Below are 18,164 nucleotides of genomic sequence, written 5' to 3'. Positions count from 1 at the left end.
AACAGACACTTCTCAAAAGAAGATAAATATGTGGCCAACAAACATATGAAAAAATGCTCATCATCACTGGTTGTTAGAGAAATACAAATCAAAACCACAGTGTGATATTATCTCACACCAGTTAGTATGGCAATTATTAAAAAATCTGGAGGCAACAGATGCTGAAGAGGACGTGGAGGAAAAGGAACACTTTTACACTGTTGGGAGTGTAAATTAGTTCAACCACTGTGGAAGACAGTGTGGCAGTTCCTCAAGGATCTAGAAATAGAAATTCCATTTGACCCAGCAATCCCATTACTGGATATAAACCCAAAGGATTATAAATCTTTCTATTATAAAGACACAAGCATACGTATGTTCGTTGTGGTGCTGTTTACAATAGCAAAGACCTGGAACCAACCCAAATGCCCATCAATGATAGACTGGACAAAGAAAATGTGGCACATATACACAATGGAATATTATGCAGCCATAAAAAATGATGAGTTCATGTCCTTTGTAAAGACATGGATGAATCTAGAAACCATCATTCTCAGCAAACTGACACAAAACAGAAAACCAAATACTGCATCACTCATAGGCAGGCGATGAACAATGAGAACACTTGGGCACAGAGAAGGGAACAATATTCACTGAGGTAGGTGGAGGAGTGGAGGGGAGGGACAGTGGGGGGCTGGGAGGATGGGGAGGGATAACACTGGGAGAAATGCCTGATGTAGGTGACAGTGGGGGATGGAGACAGCAAACCACCATGGCATGTATGTACCTATGCAACAATTCTGCAGGATGCAGGATGTGCACACGTACCAGAGCCCAAAGTACAATTAATATATATACACACATATATACACATATTTTTAAAAATGCAGATTCTTAGGCCTAGCCCTAGGACTGCTGAATCAGAACCTTTGGAAGTGGGACCCAGGAATCTGTATTCTAACAAGTTTAACAAATGCGCCAGACGATTCTGATGCTTGCTGATGATTAGGAACCACGACCCTAGACTCTACCATGAATGCTGATCAGTTTTCAAAAATGTCATATTTTGGTTCCAAAAACTCTGACAAGGGGATATGCATGAATGAGGAGATGGGTCACTCTGAGTGGACAATAACATCAACAACAAAACTGAACGTGCATACCTTCTTGAGCGGGTGGGAAGGCATGGAAAGAGGAGGGAGAATCACCTTATTCCCGATGTAGCCTAATCACAGTGACTCATGGGGAAAACTCAGACCAACCTGAACCACCAGGGTGCTAAAGAGATTTCAGAATCATGTAGTTTATCTCTGCCTTCTTGGTTCAAGGTTAAGATAGCCTCATCATAGCCCCTGTGGGTGACTTGTGACTTTCTTCCCACTTATCCCAACCCCTTGAGTGTGCAAATATGGAGTGGAGCATGCCCAGTGTGTAGGTCTGCTAGGGCTGCATAACAGAATACCATAGGTTAAGTGACTTAAACAACAGAAATGTATTTTTCCATAGTTCCGGAGGCTAGAAACCCAAGACAAAGCATCCAGCAGGTTTGCTTTCCCCCGAGGCTTCTCTCTGCAGCTTGCAGGTGGTCCTCTTCTCCTTGTGTCTTCATATGGTCTCTGTCTCTGTGTTCAAATTCCCCTTTCATATAAGGACATTGGTCTGATTGGATTAGGATCCATCCTAATTACCCTACTTTAACTTAATCAACTCTTTAAAGGCCCCATCTCCAAATATGATCGTGTTCTGAGGTCCTGGGCGTTAGGACTTCAGCATGTGAATTCTGAGGAGATGCAATTCAGCCCATAACACCCAGAGAGAAATAATTTCTGCTGGGGCAGCCTTCCATAAAGCCTGCTGCCTGGCTACCTTCTCACAGAAGACACCAGAACCTTCCCTGTCCCTGTCACTCATTTATAACAATGTCTGAAGGAGTTCTTTAACTCAGGGCTTCACAAAGACAATAAGAAGATTGAAAATGATTGATCAAAGTTAATGCTATGAGAATGAAATAGACTTTCCAGTTTTCATAAATATAATTATATTTACATGTACACACATAAAAGTGTCATGCAGTACAATTCCAGTATAAATATAGCTTAATAAAAATCGGGGAAATTTTAAACTGTCAGTCTGAAATGAGTGACAGAGACCAGCTCTCCAAAGCAAAGAATTCATTCGGGAATAGCAAAGGATTGCAATGAAAGATACGTGTGCTGTGGCGGACCACAGGCACCTCAAAGGAAATTGGGGAAACTAAAATGCTCTTAAGATAAAAAGGAATCTGCAGAAGTTGTCTTTAAACAAAGACCATTGGTTACAGGGGCTTGTTGCAGGAGCTGGCATTAGCTCCTGGGTGGAGGCAGTGTTGTGAGGCAAGTTTCTTTGTGCAACGGGCTTATCTGGAACGCTGCAGTTTTGAGGAATTCCTTGCACAATTCTCATCACAGGCAGGCATGCGAGAGATCCCTCCTGCATGGCCTCCTGGCTTCATTTGTTAGGGCTTGACATTGGCGACTCCACTTTGATACTCATAATTTTCCCAAAACTATTTGTGGCTAAGTAAATTGTTTCTCTCTCTCTCTTTTTTTTTTAATTAATTTTTTTATTTTTATTTTTTATTTTATTTTTTTTATTGCACTTTAGGTTTTGGGGTACATGTGAAGAACATGCAAGATTGTTGCATAGGTACACACGTGGCAGTGTGATTTGCTGCCTTCCTTCCCATCACCTATATCTGGCATTTCTCCCCATGCTATCTCTCCCCAACTCCCCACCCCCCACTGTCCCTCCCCTATTTCCCCCCAACAGACCCCAGTGTGTAGGACTCCCCTCCCTGTGTCCATGTGTTTTCATTGTTCAACACCTGCCTATGAGTGAGAACATATGGTGTTTGATTTTCTGCTCTTGTGTCAGTTTGCTGAGAATGATGGTTTCCAGGTTCATCCATGTCCCCACAAAGGACATGAACTCATCATTTTTGATGGCTGCATAATATTCCATGATGTATATGCGCCACATTTTCCCTGTCCAGTCTATCATCGATGGGCATTTGGGTTGGTTCCAGGTCTTTGCTATTGTAAACAGTGCTGCAGTGAACATCGTGTGCATGTGTCCTTATAGTAGAACAATTTATAATCCTTTGGATATGTACCCAGTAATTGTTTCTGTCTTACTTCTTTTTTCATCATCCAGGTGTAGTGTCCAAATCTCTCACTACCAATGGCAAAAAGGACTTTGCCTTTGGTCTTACTATTGCTTCAAGCACATAATGCAAATCCCCCACAGTCATTCACTGCTAAAAAGTTTTGCTTCTTCCAGGAAACTACTTCTTCCAGGAAACTACTTCTTCCAGTAGACAGAATGCAAAACGCCTGCTATCAGTTGCTTATTACCCAGCAAGTGAGCCTCTCTGGCTGGGTGTAAATCAACTGCTTTCTCTATCTTTGTTTTGCTGTAGGGGTGGGAGGGTGACATAGTTCACAGCTTTTTGTTGGGGGAGTGACTATCTTCATTTTGGTAACCCCTTGAAAACGGAGCCCGAGATAAGGATTTGCATGCAGATTGTTCAACGCCTTCTTTCACAACTGCCTTCTTGGCCAAGTGTTGAGGGCTGGTAATATGAATGCCTTAACCTGCTGGTTTGGGTGAAATAACCTCAACTAGCTAAAGGTTAGACTCCTTACCTGCTTGAAAAGCACACAGTGCAAAAATGAAGCCCACACTTTGCTTAAAGATCAGGGACTCTGAATCGGCCTGGAGATCTTTCAATGTTAACTTAATTTAAATCAACATATTTTCATTGGCACTAGGTCCCTGAGTTCTCCAAGTATTATAACAGTATGTGAGTTCTGAGGAGCCACTTTTAACTCCTTTAACCTCACACTCATATATTACAGCTGGGGTGAATGGCATGGGGTTCAGCACAGCACCCCTGCGAAGGTAAAGAGCACCTGCTTAGCAATTTCAATACTCCTGCATGCGCTGTCCCATGGAGTTAACCTAAACCAACATGTTACTGGAAATAAGTTTTGAATCATATGCACCAGAACTTCTGAAAACCAAGCCAAATGCTGCCTAAATATACTAATGTTGAAAAAACAGAGGTGAGCACATAGTATACGGACAGAATGGCAAATCTAGATTTGGAGATAATTCCGGGTGTAAGGAAGCAGAGAGACGAACCCACAGGAAGAGTTGGTGAGGAGAAAAGAGAAAAAGATGAGAGGGTGAGGTGAAAAGAGAAAGAGAGAAAGAAAAGAAAAAGAAAAGCCTGCAGTTTTCAAAGGGAAGTTCTTATTTTCTGTAACTATTTCTGTAGCTGCTGCGTTTCTGCTGTTGTGATTATTTATAGACAGTCAAAAGAGTCTCTCTTTTTCATGTGTACATTCCAATTAAAATCTGGCAGCAATTCATCAGACCTGCGAAGGCAATGCTGTAACTGTGTCAGCATCAGAGATAACTTGTGCAACGTGGTGCCAGCTCCTCAAATTCAGTTTCTTGCTCAGTAAAAAACTAAATATTTGAAGCCCTTTATTGATAAGGTAGGCAGTGAGAAGACTTGGCCATGGGATGAAATATTTGGACACAGTCTTCACGGTGGTTTTCATTGTTGGTCTCTCCACGAGTGTCCAGTTCCATAAACAAAAATTCTACCCCAATACTGTGCTTCTGCTTTCAGCAAAAATATTGCTTTTCTGTGGAATATGAATTTTCTTTTAGCTTCTCACAGTTCAGTGATTCCTGGCAACATCAAAGAACTGAGACAACAAAATGGGATGCTTTCTGAACATAAAGAAGCCAGGTCCTTCAGTCACTTTCAAGAAATAATGGTGTCAGCAACACCTCTCAGCTGAGATTATCATCATCACAAATGGCCCCAACCGGCTGGAGAAATGCCAGGTGGTTATAGCATGGGCAGACATGACGTTTTCAAGCCAGAACACATCTAGCATTTGAAGATATTAATAGTTCTTGTTATTTTGTAATGATTACTGCATCTCACATATTTGGGAGAAAAGAGCAATGAAGTATAAAAAAACCTGAAAATGAATAATTGCTGGGAAAAAATGATTGTTTAAATAATAAAGAGCATCTGTGAGGAATGCTGCTCCACAAATATTACACCAAAACTGTGTGACTTGAGGAATGGCATGGGCGATAGATTTTTCTTTTCTTTTTTTTTTGAGACAGAGTCTCACTCTGACACCCAGGCTAGAGCGCAGTGGCATGATCTCGATCTTGGCTCACTGCAACCTCTGCCTCCTGGGTTCAAGTGATTCTCCTCCCTCAGCCTCCTGGGTAGCTAGGATTATAGGCGCACACCACCATGCCAGGCTAATTTTTTTGTATTTCTAGTAGAGATGGGGTTTTACCTTCTTGGTCAGGCTGGTCTTGAACTCCTGACATTTTGATCTACCTGACTCAGTCTCCCAAAGTGCTGAGATTACAGGCATGAGCCACCATGCCTGGCCTAGATTTTTCTTTTTTGTGTGAACAAAAGTGGGATAAATCCCAACCAACTGCACAGTGTCTCTTCCATCGCCATCCACACGTGGTAACTCTTTTCCTTCTCGTTGGAACTGACCACCAGGACCATGTCCCAGCTTCATGGAGGTAGATGCAAGTCAGGAAATTTAACTGTGGGAAACAACACAAAAAAAGCTGGCTGCTTCCCAAGGCTCATGAGTGTCCGCATTCAGTGATGGGGATGGACTTTTTATTCCTCAGCAGAGAAGTATCGAGTCCACCCACAGGTTGGTATGTGAACTTATTCCAGCCAAGTAAGTTAGTCCACGTATGATTATAAATTTATTCAAGCAGATTTGAGTCAGTGTTGATCTGAAAAGGCGGGTGTTGATACCAAGCACCAGAGATCCTACCTAAAATAAATCCACACTTACCGTACATCAGTGGTTCTCAATGAGGGGTGATTTTTGGTTCCCCAGGGAACATTTGGCAATGTCTGGAGACATTTTTGGTTGTCACAACTGTGAGTGAGTGTGTGTCTGTGCACACACTTGCTCTTGTTTCTGGTGTCTAATTGGTAGAGGCCAGGATACTATTAAATACACCATAATACACAGGACAGCCCTCTCTCCTCCACCCAACAAAGAATTATTTGGCCCAAAATGTCAGTTGCTATTCAGGATGAGAAATGCTATGATATGTTAAAGATAGCCACAAATGGTTTTCAGCTTCCTTTATCAGGAATGGAATCTATTCTTGCCTGTGACTTGCCCTGACTACTAGAATGCAGTGAGCATCATGTTCAAATGCCTTTTAGTTTCTGCTTTTGCCCCCTGGGGATGCTGCCCTGAGACTGTCATATAAGAAAGAAGCCCAAGGTGAAAGTCCAGGAAACTGAAAGACCTGTTTGTCCCAGATGCACCCAGAAGGTTAGCAGACCGACCCCCCCAGCCAGCCCACAGCGTGGTGAGAGATAATACATGACTATCTTAATCCAACAAAATGTGGGTCATTATGCTATACAGCAAGAGATAACTGAAACAGTTCTATTAAAAGATAATTTGGGTATGCATAGAGCTTACTTTCCACAGTGTTTCTCAAGTAGGTCATCAGATATTTCTAACAGGCCCAATGGAAGTGGCCCCCAAGAGTGCATCATCTGAAGTAACTGCCTCCTTTTTCTCCGTTGATGGAACCAATCACATTGTGCGGGGATTTCTGGGAAAATCCCTCTTCGCTAACGAAAAGATTCTAACTACCACTGCGTCTTGCTTTCACGTCTTCCTCTTTGTCTTAGTCAGTAGTAACTGGGATGTGTTTAGGGGAAGAGAAGAGGTTAGAAAAGCAACTCAGTGTAGAATGGAAATCCCTGTTAAGTCATTTTGTGGTTGACTCCTTCTTGCATTCCACATTTGGTCCTTTGGAAAACCCCCAAGGAGATTGTGATTCCATCCAAAAGCACTAGGAGAACGAGGGGATCACATTTGTTAGGACATTTGAGCTGTCCATGAAGATAATCTTCTGCAGTCACTCACACCCGGGTGAGCTGTAAACTCGGCAAGATGCCAAGGACCCGCCCGAATGTGGCCTGAAGGACATTGGGAGTGAAGAGGAGCAGAGACATCTCACTCTTGCTGGGCAGAGGCTTCCCAGTCCTGCAGGGCTGGCAAAGCTCTCTCCTCTCCTCTCTGCTTCCTGAGAAGCAGCATAAGAAATCAGGTGCAGAGCTCCCTCCACCCCAACCTCCTGTCCCACATAAGCAGAACTTGTTGAGAGCTGGCTGCGGGGAATCTGGGGGTGTGGTGCTTCTTCATCAACACTGAGCGTCCTCCAGCGTGGGGGAGACTGCGGTACGGAATAAGGAGGCCTCTGAGTTGTGGGGCACGCATTTTGCAGAACAGCTGAATGAACCACGGTGGACTGTGGCCTCAAGCCCCTCTGCTCTAGCCCTGCTCTGTGCTTCAGGGCTGGGTGGAGGAGGCAGGACAGTCAGTGTCTTTGCCAGAGAAGTCTACAGAGCGGGGAAGGAGGCTCACTGATGTGAGTACGGAGCAGGAGGCGCATGGAGAGTCGCCGGCAGTTGCACCCGATTTTTGAGGGAATGAAAGAGACCAGCATGACCCCTGCCAGTTATACGTGGTGCCTGCGGTCAGGTGGCTTTCAGTTCCTTTATGCATTAGGGATCCTAAACCCTGGCTGCACATTAGAAAACTGGGCTTTTTTTTTTTTTTTTTTTTTTTTTTTTTTTTTTTCATGCTTATGTCTGGACCCATCTCCAGAGAATCTGATAGAAATGATTTGGGCAGCGATCCTGACTCCAGTAGCTCCTAATGTACACGTATTTGTCTGTTACTTTGTTTGGCGGTGGAAAACAACTATTCTTTCATTCTGTGTTCTGGATTAAGGCTTTTCCTTCTTCAGACCTTGGACAGCTCACAGAGGGTTACACCCTCGGCGTTTGCGCCAGAAAAAAACCTCACAAGAGTCCTACTGCGCCCTCTCGTGTCAGCAATGATAACGTGCAGTCCCTAAGGGAAACTTATTAGACAAGTTACCTCCAGAGGAGGAATATATACAAAAAAGAAGAAAAAAAATACAAATAACCTGTAATCCTCACTGTTAGAAAACATATGTATATCTTCGCAGAATTTTTGATAAATTTTGTTCTTTACAAAAATAAAAGGTTGTATTCGCTGTCTTGTTAACATTTTACTTAATAACCGTGAATGTGTTTTCATGTAAATGTATTTAATTCTGTGTCATTTTAATTGCTTGCATAACTGAATGGTATTTCACATTCAATGGTAGTAAAAATATTTGACATTTATTGGGCACTTATTACATGCCAGGGATTGTGCTAAGTACTTTGTATGGATAATCTCATTGTATATGCATATCACCCATATGAAGCAGGTATTGTAATTATTCCCATTTTACAGATGAGGGCATCGATGTTGATTTTCCTAAGTGGTGGAACCAGAATACAACATAAGCATTTTACTCGATATTACCAGGTACATTCAATCTATCACTCACCGTTGTCATATTTGTTGCTTCCTTTGGGAATTGTCTTCTCTGTCTCTGTTTCTCTGTCTCTCTGTCTCTCTGTCTCTGTCTCTCTCTCTCTCTCTCTCTCTCTCTCTCTCTCTCTCTCTCTCTCACACACACACACACACACACACACACACACACATGCTATAGAACTGTTTCATTATTCCTTATGCTAGACTTTTGGACGGATTCACGGAAAAATGTATTAATTTTAATGTTCTTACATCTCTTACCAAAATTTCTCAAAAAGAATGAGATATTACACTCTCAGCATCTTAGCTGAAGGTTAATGGAATGTATGTTGTGTATTCTTGTGTTTTAAAAAGTATCAGCTTTAATTTCTAATATAGCATAGAATATACTAGTATATACACTTGGAGTACACTATTTGACATACATGTAAACAAATGTGTTTTAGGGTCTAGGAAATCTTTAAGAGTGTAACAGATGCTGCTCTAGGAGAAGAAGCTGGAGGCCCATTTCTACACCTGCCCCCTGGGCACCAATACTCTCTTCTCCGACTCCTCTCTTTTTGGTCCGTGGCCTCACCTTGGCTATAGGAGCCACCCTTTCCTGTCGAAAAGGCCTTTTTAATTATTTGTGTTTTTATGTCCATCCCTACTTGTGTCAATAGGTAGGGGTGGACATAAAAACCATGCAGCCCTACATTTTCAGATAAGATTTTGTCCCTCTATTACTCTCCCTCAGCCTTCCAAGGATGCTGAGATAGGGTCAGCCTGTGCCTGAGGAAGAGCAGCTTGGTACTGTGGAAAGAGAATTAGGTGTGAATAGCACTTCTCTTAGGGACCAGTTTGGAAACCATGGGTAGGTTACTTAATCGCTTTAATCTAGGTCTCTTTAACCATAAAAATGCGAACATTATCTACATTTCCTTATCCATAACAATGAGAACATTATCTACATTTTTAGGGTAGAGAAAATGAAATGAATTAGATATTTAGTACCAAGCTAGGCAGAGAATGTGAACTGGACAATGTCTACTACTTGCCTGTGTCTGTATTTATCCCTTTATTTTCAGCTTTTTTTTAATGCCTTCGTGTTTTATATGTGGTTCTTGTAAATATTATATAACTGGATTTTTAAAACATCCAACCTGACAATCTCAGTATGAGAGAGTTTTATTCATTAAATTGCTTCTCTTTTTCATTTTACCACCTACACATGGATGATTCTTCAAAGTATTGTTTAGTCTTGGTGTTTTGAATTTACAAAAGTGCAATCACACTGAATTGACTCCTCTGCGCATTTGCCTCTTGCACTCTCCCTTATGTTTTGAGATCATGCACGTTGTTGTGTGAAGCTATAGTTCATTCAACTTCTTCAGTGTATAGCTCATTTTGTGACAATATCAAAATGTATCTATCTGTTGTGTTACATTAGGTATTTGGATTACCTCTGGTAGCATATATACACATGTGTGTGTGTGTATTATACACACACACACATTTATTTCATTTTTGATGGCATGGTCAATACTCCCATGGAAGAATGTCTTCCAGTGCACATGTGCACGATTTTCTAGAAGTGAAATTGCAGACCCCAGGGTAGACATGTGTTCCATTTACTAGGCAATGCTACACTGTTTTCTTTTCCTTTTTTTTTCTTTTTTACCTTTGTGACATACAATGATTTTGTGTAACATTATTAATGATCATATCCACTAAATCATATCAGAATTATAGGACTTTACCACTATTTTTGAACATATACCAGTAACATATTTATACAAATACAGCTCAAAGAAAGCCAAACACCATTTCATATTTGACAATGTTTCCTGTGTGATCTTTATAACAAATAAGCCAAATTTCACCCTTTACATTAGTGTACTATTAATATCAACCCCAATTCTTAAAAAAACCTTATAGACAAATCTATCCAATCTTAATCAGTTTAACCATAAGATTCTCATAAACCTTTTATAACCTATTACAATTTTCATTAGAGCGGATCAGTGCTCTAAGAAAAACCTGTTGTACTTTTATTTTAATATTCAATTTATAGAAAAACTGAATAATACCCCTTTAAGTTTAGCAAATATGTTCACACACAGAATATCTTTTACAATAAATTTTTTATAAACTTTCCATAACTTCTTCAAACATTTAGATATTTTCTATCTCACTTAAAACAATCCTTTAGCCCTCTAAACTTAAGCAAACAATTCACATTCCCTTGCCTTCTTATAATCTTTTACTAAAAGTGTATTCTGCTTTCCTTACATGCCTTGCATGTAGAACAGTTTCTTTAGTAGTCTCGGATATATGTTACTATGTTAACTCTTTTACTTTTGGTGAAAAACCTGGTTAGTAATGGATTGTGTGGAGCCCAGGACATCAGACAAAGTGCAGATAAAGTCTGACTCTTTCCAACATAGCTAGGGGCATGGCTAACCCACATGTCCCCAGGCCTTATCTAGAATCTAATACTCCAAAGTATATTCTTTTGGTTATTTTAAAATGTACAATTAAATTATTTTGACTGCAGTCACCCTGTTGTGCTATCAAACACTAGATCTTTTTATTTTTTTCTGCTTTTTTTGGTACAATTAACCATCCTTATCCCCTCCTAGTATCCCACTACCCTTCCCAGCCTCTGGTAACCATCCTTCTACTGTCTTATCTCCATGAGTTCTATTATTTTAATTTTTAGATTCCATAAATAAGTGAGAACATTTGATGTTTCTCTTTCTGTGCCTGGCTTACCTCACTTAACTATAATGACCTCCAGTTACACTCACGTTGTTGTAAAGGACAGGACCTCATTCTTTTCTATGGCTGAATAGTACTCCATTGTGTATGTGTACAACACTCTCTTTATCCATTCATCTGTTGATGCACACTTAGGTTGCTTCTGAATCTTGGCTGCTGCAAACAGTGCTGTAACAAACATGAGAGTGTGGATGCCTCTTTGATATACTGATTTTCTTTCTTTTGGGTATATATATATATATCTAGCAGGGGGATTGCTGGATCACATGGTAGCTCTATTTTTAGTTTTTTGAGGAACCTCCAAACTGTTCTCCACAGTGGTCGTACTAATTTACATTTCCACCAACAGTGAGAAGAGTCTCCCTTTTCTCCACATCCTGCCAGCATCTGTTATTGCCTGTCTTTTGACTGTAAGTCATTTTGACCAGGGTGAGACGATATCTCATTGTAGTTTGGATTTTTCATTTCTCTGATGATCCATTAGTGATGTTGAGCACTTTTTCGTATGTTTGCTTGCCATTTGTATTTATTATTTTGAGAAATGCCTATTCAAATCTTTTGTCCATTTTAAAATTGGAATATTAGGCTTTTTTTCCTGTAGAGCTGCTTGAGCTCCTTACATATTTTGGTTATTAATCCCTTGTCAGATGAGTAGTTGGCAACTATTTTCTCCCATTCTGTGGGTTGTCTCTTCACCTTGCTGCTTGTTTCCTTTGCTGTGCAGAAGCTTTTTAACTTGATATGATCTCTAAAACCATGTATTGAGTAACTCATCCTGATTGGAAAAAAACCCTCTTCATTTACATAGGCTGTCTTTAACCTTTTCCAATAAAAAGTTTTATACTTTTCTCCATGTACTACTTACATAAATTTTATTAGACTAATGCAAAGAAATCTAATCTTACTATTACGAATGATGTATTTTAAAGTTTTATTTTCTAACGTATCATTGCTTGTATGTAGAAATACCATGAACTTTCATATATTAAGTTTACATTCAGAAACCTTCCTATGCTCTTGTTAATTTCAACCAATTCTGTAGATTATTTGAATTTTCAATGCTATTGTCTATAAATAACGAGCTTTGTATTTTCATTTCCAAACATATTCTTTTTTTTTTTTTTTCTCACCTCATTGTATTCACTGGACTTTCCTATATCATGTAAAACATATAATAAAGGGCGTCTTTGTCTTGTTATTGGCTGTAAAATATGGCATTATTAAGAATAATGCTTGCTATAGGGTTTTTCCTTTTTTAAAAATGTCCTCTATCAGATTATGAAACACTCACAGAACTTTTCATCATGAGAAGGGAGTTTTCACTGACGGCTTTTTCTTCATCTATTGAGACAGTGATATGATTTTCTTCTTTTAAATTGTTAATTAAATGATTTCAATGAATTGTTTTTCTAATGTTAAACCAATCCTTTGATTCCTTAGACAAGCACTCTTAGGTGATAATATATTATCTACTTTTTAAGGGCACTGCTTGATCCGGTTTGCTGATATTTTTTATTTAGAATTTGTTTTGGTTTTATGTTTTTCCTCACTTTCTTGTTTGGTTTTGGTATTAAGACTACACTGGCCATTAGTCTCTGGAAGAGTTTGTGTAAGCTTGGAATTAATTGTTCCTTGAATTTTTCTGTAAAGACCAATAGGCCTGAAGATTTTTTTGAGTGTTTGTTAATGGATCCAATTTTGTTAATAATTATAAAAATATGCAAATTTTCTATTTCTTCTAGAATTGGTGTGGAAAGTTGTATTTTTAAAATTTTCTCAGTATGTCCAATTTGCGAAATTAATAGGCTTAAATTTGGCTATAATACATTTTTACCTGTTACATTTCTGATGTGTTGATAGTTGTCCTTTCTTATCCTAATATTTCTTGTCTTCTCTCTTCTTCTCCTTAACCTTTACAGAATCTTGTCTGTTTTATTCACCTTTTCTAAACAACCAACTCTTGTCCTTTATTCTCTCATTTATGTTTATTTTCTGCTGGATTACTTGTGGTTTTTTTCTTTGTGATTGACTTCCTTCATTCTACTTCCTTTGGAGTTAATTTGCTGGCATTTTTTCTAGTTTCTTATATAGGATGATTAACACCTACTGACCTTTTTGACTCTTTTTCTTTTAAATGAAAGCATTAACAATTACTAAATTTCTCTACAACAACCATAGAATTTCACAAGTTTTGACATAGTATTTTTGCTTCTGCTTTGACCCATGAGCTATTTAGTGGTTTTCAAAATTTCCAAACATATGGAATTTGTTTTTAGTTTTGTTTTCACTAATTCTTAGCCTTAACTAATTCTTAACTAATCATTTTGTCCAGAGAGTACTGTTTCTGTGGTGTCGATCTTTTGTTTCTGTTGAGGCTAGCTTTACGACCTCACAGGTGATCGGCTCTTGAAAATGTCCCTACCTACTTGGGAGAATGTGCATTCGTTAGCTGTTGTGCGCAATGCTGCATGTATCTAAACTTGCAAATTGTGCTGTTAAATCTTCTATATCATGCTTCATGTTTTGTCTGCTTGAACTATTAATTTCTGAGAGAGGTGTGTTAAATAAAATACTCAACTATGTGTTTGTTTTCTCCTCTTGCAGTTCTATTTTCTGAAAATTAAATTATGCTTTTCAGTGGAATTTCAGATCTTTGTATCTTCCTGATGAATTGAACCTTCTATCATTCTGAAGTGAAACTCCACCACTAGTAATGCCTTTTCTCCCTTTTAAAACAACTTAAAAAAAATCAGATATTAACTAGCTATGCCTAGTCTCTTTAAACAAATTAATCATATTTGATTAAAGAAAATATTAATCATACTTGATTAATATTTTCTTTTTTGTTAATTTCCATTTTGTTTCAGTCTTTGAGTTCTTATGATTTGGGTGTAAGTAGTATATAGCTGGATTTAAAAATATTCACTTAATGTATTTTTAAGAATGTCTTTCAGCAAAGCTTTTGGCTAGCAAACCCAGAAAATCATCAATTTCTATTTATCCTATTTTGCCTTCATTCTTAGAAAATGTTCTCTTATGATAGAATTCCAAATTGTCAGTTCTCACCACCCCAAAGCTACTATTCCACTGTCTTCTGGCTTCCAATGCTGTCCTTGAGAAGTTAGTCATTAATCTAAATGCCAGCTCTTCCTTGTTCTTAGTCCATCTTTTTTCTCTGGCCACCAAAATCTTCTCTTTTGGCATTCTGAAGTTTTATTATATGTCTACATTTAAAAAAATAACATTATGCATTCTGTTGTTCAATAGGTTTCTTGGATCTGATATTCTCTCCCAAATTTTGTCTCAGCTTGATCTTACCTCTCTGAAACCTCAGCTGACTACGTCAAATCTCACACAGCTCTCCTTGTGTCAACCTTTGTTTCGTCTTTTTCATCTCTCTCTGTGTACTACATTCTGGATAGATTGATCTCTCTTGCTCATTCACTGATGTTCTCAGTAGTATAATTTGTTTTAATGTGTCCCAGTTTTAAATTTTAAATTATTATAACTTTCAGTTCTAGAAGTTTATTTAGCTCTCTTTCAAATCTTCATGGGCTTTCTTAACAGACTGTTTTATGTTCAAATTTCAATCTTCTCTTTTATTTCCTTAAATGTATTGAAGTTCTCAGACAATCCAGATAATCTCTTTCCATTGTCTGTTGATTCTGTCCTCATTCACGCATGTTCCTTTGGCTGAAAGCTGCTCCCTTTCTTAGAACTGGGTTCCGGGGAATTCTCTGAGGTGTGAGTTGAGGTTCCATTCTTCCAGAGAACGTTTGCTTTTGTCTGCTGCTTTAGGATGCTGCGAACACTGCTCTGTTGTAAATTATCAGTTTGAAGTGTTTTTGGAACACTTTGCTAATTAATATAACCTTAGTCCAAAAACCTATATGATGACAAATTCATGAATGTGAATCCTCAGGGTAGATTTCCTGTTTTATCCAGCACCAAGGGTAAGACGACCTGTTTCACTGTGGGCCTCTCACCTTGATGCTAAGGGTGTAGCTCTGTGAGATCACGAATTTATGCAGATGGTTTCTATTAGATTTCTCCACCTTGAGCAGGCCCTGGGATGTTATGCTTAACTCCTGTCCAGTGGCTAAAGGATGGAGGTGAATGTGCTGCCTGAGTCCTCTGGGTCCCACAGAAACTGTTAGGGTGAAATCTGGCTTTGCTGTCTCCATGTCTTTCTGGATTCCTGCTTTCACTTAACTTTGGGGAATCTGTGAATATATTAATCTCATATTCCATATTCTGTGCATTTAAAGAATGTATTGTTGTCTTATCCAAGTTTCTACTTATTTGTATTGAGAAGGTCGTCTCCAGTATCAAATGATTTATGCATAAACAAAAATTAGCCTGGCATGGTGGCAGGCGCCTGTAGTCCCAGCTGCTGGGGAGGCTGAGGCAAGAGAATCACTTGAACCTGGGAGGTGGAGGTTGCAGTAAGCCGAGATTGTTCCACTGCACTCCAACCTGGGCGACAAAGCAAGACTCTGTCTCAAAAATAAAAATAAATAAATAAATAAATAAATACCATTTACACAGTCAGAAATAGAAATCCTAGACTTGTCCCAAACTTCTTGGTTTGTGCCTTCTATTCGTCCTTTGTTTTGCATGATTGTTTTTTCTGTTTTTTTAAAAAATTGTTTTGTTTTTATGTTTCCCTTTCTCCTTACACTGATTTGTGTTTCATTTTTTCTGTGTTTTTAGTATTTACTTCAAAATATTACCTGCATCTTTACTTTAACCTTGCTTCTGAACAATAAACATGGTTTAGAAGATCAAATCCAATTACCCCTCTCTCAACTTAATACAGTATTTTTAAAAAACCAGTATTTTAGCTCGTTATGTAATCTCACAATTTAAATATTTTAATTTTCTATACAAAAGTTTTTTTCAGGGTGGGCACAGTGGCTCACATGTGTAATCCCAGCACTTTGGGAGGCTGAGGCAGGTGGATCACTTGAGGTAAGGAGTTTGAGACCAGCCTGGACAACGTGGTGAAATCCTGTCTCAAATGAAAACACAAAAATGTGCCAGGCACGGTGGCTTGTGCCTGTAATCCCAGTTACTTGGGAGGCTGAGGCAAGAGAATCGCTTGAACCCAGGAGGCTGAGCCGGTATATAGTAGTGAGTTGGCAGTTACTTTTTTCTTAGCACTTTGAAGGTATTCTTACCCAGTCTTTTAGTTTCTATCATTTCTGCTGTGACCCCCACAATTTGTCTTTCTCCTCTATGCCGCCTCCATGTTCTGTGCTTTTTCTTCTCAAATGCTGATGAAATTTATGTTTCAGCCTTCTCATTCTGTCCTTCACATAATCGTTTTTCATCAAATCCTTATCTCCTGGCTGCATTCTGGGTAACTTGGATTTATCTTGATGTTTATTATTTTTCCCTTCCTTTCAGGAGGTGCAGGGCTTCCTTTTAAATTGACTTAAAGTATGACATTAATTCTCTCTTCATCTGTGTATAACATACTGCCTAGAACATTTCAATAATTACACTTTTTATTTCATCTGCATTTTTGATAGTCCTTCTTTCCTGCTTATTTTTTAAAAATTCGATATTTGATTGTAATAGTTCTTTCCTATTCCAAATCTCATTATGCCAATCATCCGAAGTCTTTATACAGGAAGCAGAATACTCTGTACTGATGAATTGCTTTTGTAAACTCTCACTCTGCTGGTTTGTTTTCTTAGGTGTATGATGATTGTATGTTTGACTATATTTGACCACGGAATTCATGAGAGTTCAGAGTTCTTGGGTTGTTTTCCTCCACAGATAATGTGCCTACAAGGAACTCCTAACATTTCAACTTTATCTTTTTTGGAGGTGGGTCCCAAGTCCAGATCTATTTCTGCTGTGGCCATCTGCCCCCAGGAAAAAGCCAGCTTCTTGCTATGCTCAAGTCCAGTCTTAGCCCACTGTTATGTTCTCTTGTTTGCAATTGTTTTTGCTTGCTTGCTTTGGCCTTGAAAACTCTGTGTTTTCTCATGATGTCAGCAGTGCTTGAAAAACTCATGCTTTTTATAATCTATTCAGAATCTGTCAGTACTTCAGCTAATCGGCTCTTCATAATATCTAGTCTGCCAGATCGTTAGATGTCAGAAGTCTAATAAATGACAGTTATTATTGATTCAGAAGACATGGCTTCTATACCACGGAGCCACGTGGGATCCAGTCTTGGAGTGCTGAGAAATTAATAAACAGTTATTCAAAGAGGTTGACAAATATAATTGATTGTTGCCGAGTTACACAGATTTTTGAATCAGCATTTTAGAAATGGGAATTAGGTCTCCATAATGTAAATTTGTTTTGACACAGCTGCCATTTCAGATTCAAATGACAAAATTTGGTCTCAAGGAAGCAGCATATACTGTTCAGCTGCTCAACAAGGCAGTACCAATGCCACTGATAACACGGCTTCCTGCGGCAAGTCTTTCTGCCAGTTCACATCAAAACATGCACTTAGCATGAAGGAAAATGTGGCCTTTTGGCTCCTCAAGTTCATTTCCTCGTTGTCTCCTTTCCCTTTTCTCCTCTTGCTGGCTGGCAAAACTACATCTAGATCTTAAGTTTAAACCCCAAAGGGGAGCAAACCATTAAGAATCAAAGGGGTGAGTGTCCAAGAATATTAGTCCCTCCAACATCAGAAATGTGCAAGACAGAAAAGAAAAGAATGTGCCTTTTCCATGGGAATGAAGACGGTTTTGCAGCATCTCTTGTGTGCTGGAATGACTAATCCAGCCGACATCCTCATAATAAGATGCACTCTTCTATTTTCACTCATCGTGAATTATTAAAGACTCTCTTATTATCCTCTGTAAGTCCTGCATGTAATGTAGAACTCGTCCTGAAAAAAAGGAAAAACTGGGAAGAACAACAACAAAATATACTGCATCTGGAGCTTATGACTCCCGCCCATCATTAAAT

Source organism: Saimiri boliviensis, chromosome 13 (genome assembly GCF_048565385.1).
Source record: "Saimiri boliviensis isolate mSaiBol1 chromosome 13, mSaiBol1.pri, whole genome shotgun sequence".
NCBI lineage: Eukaryota > Metazoa > Chordata > Mammalia > Primates > Cebidae > Saimiri > Saimiri boliviensis.
The sequence above is the reverse complement of the archived record's forward strand: the minus strand, read 5'-3'. Positions refer to the sequence as shown.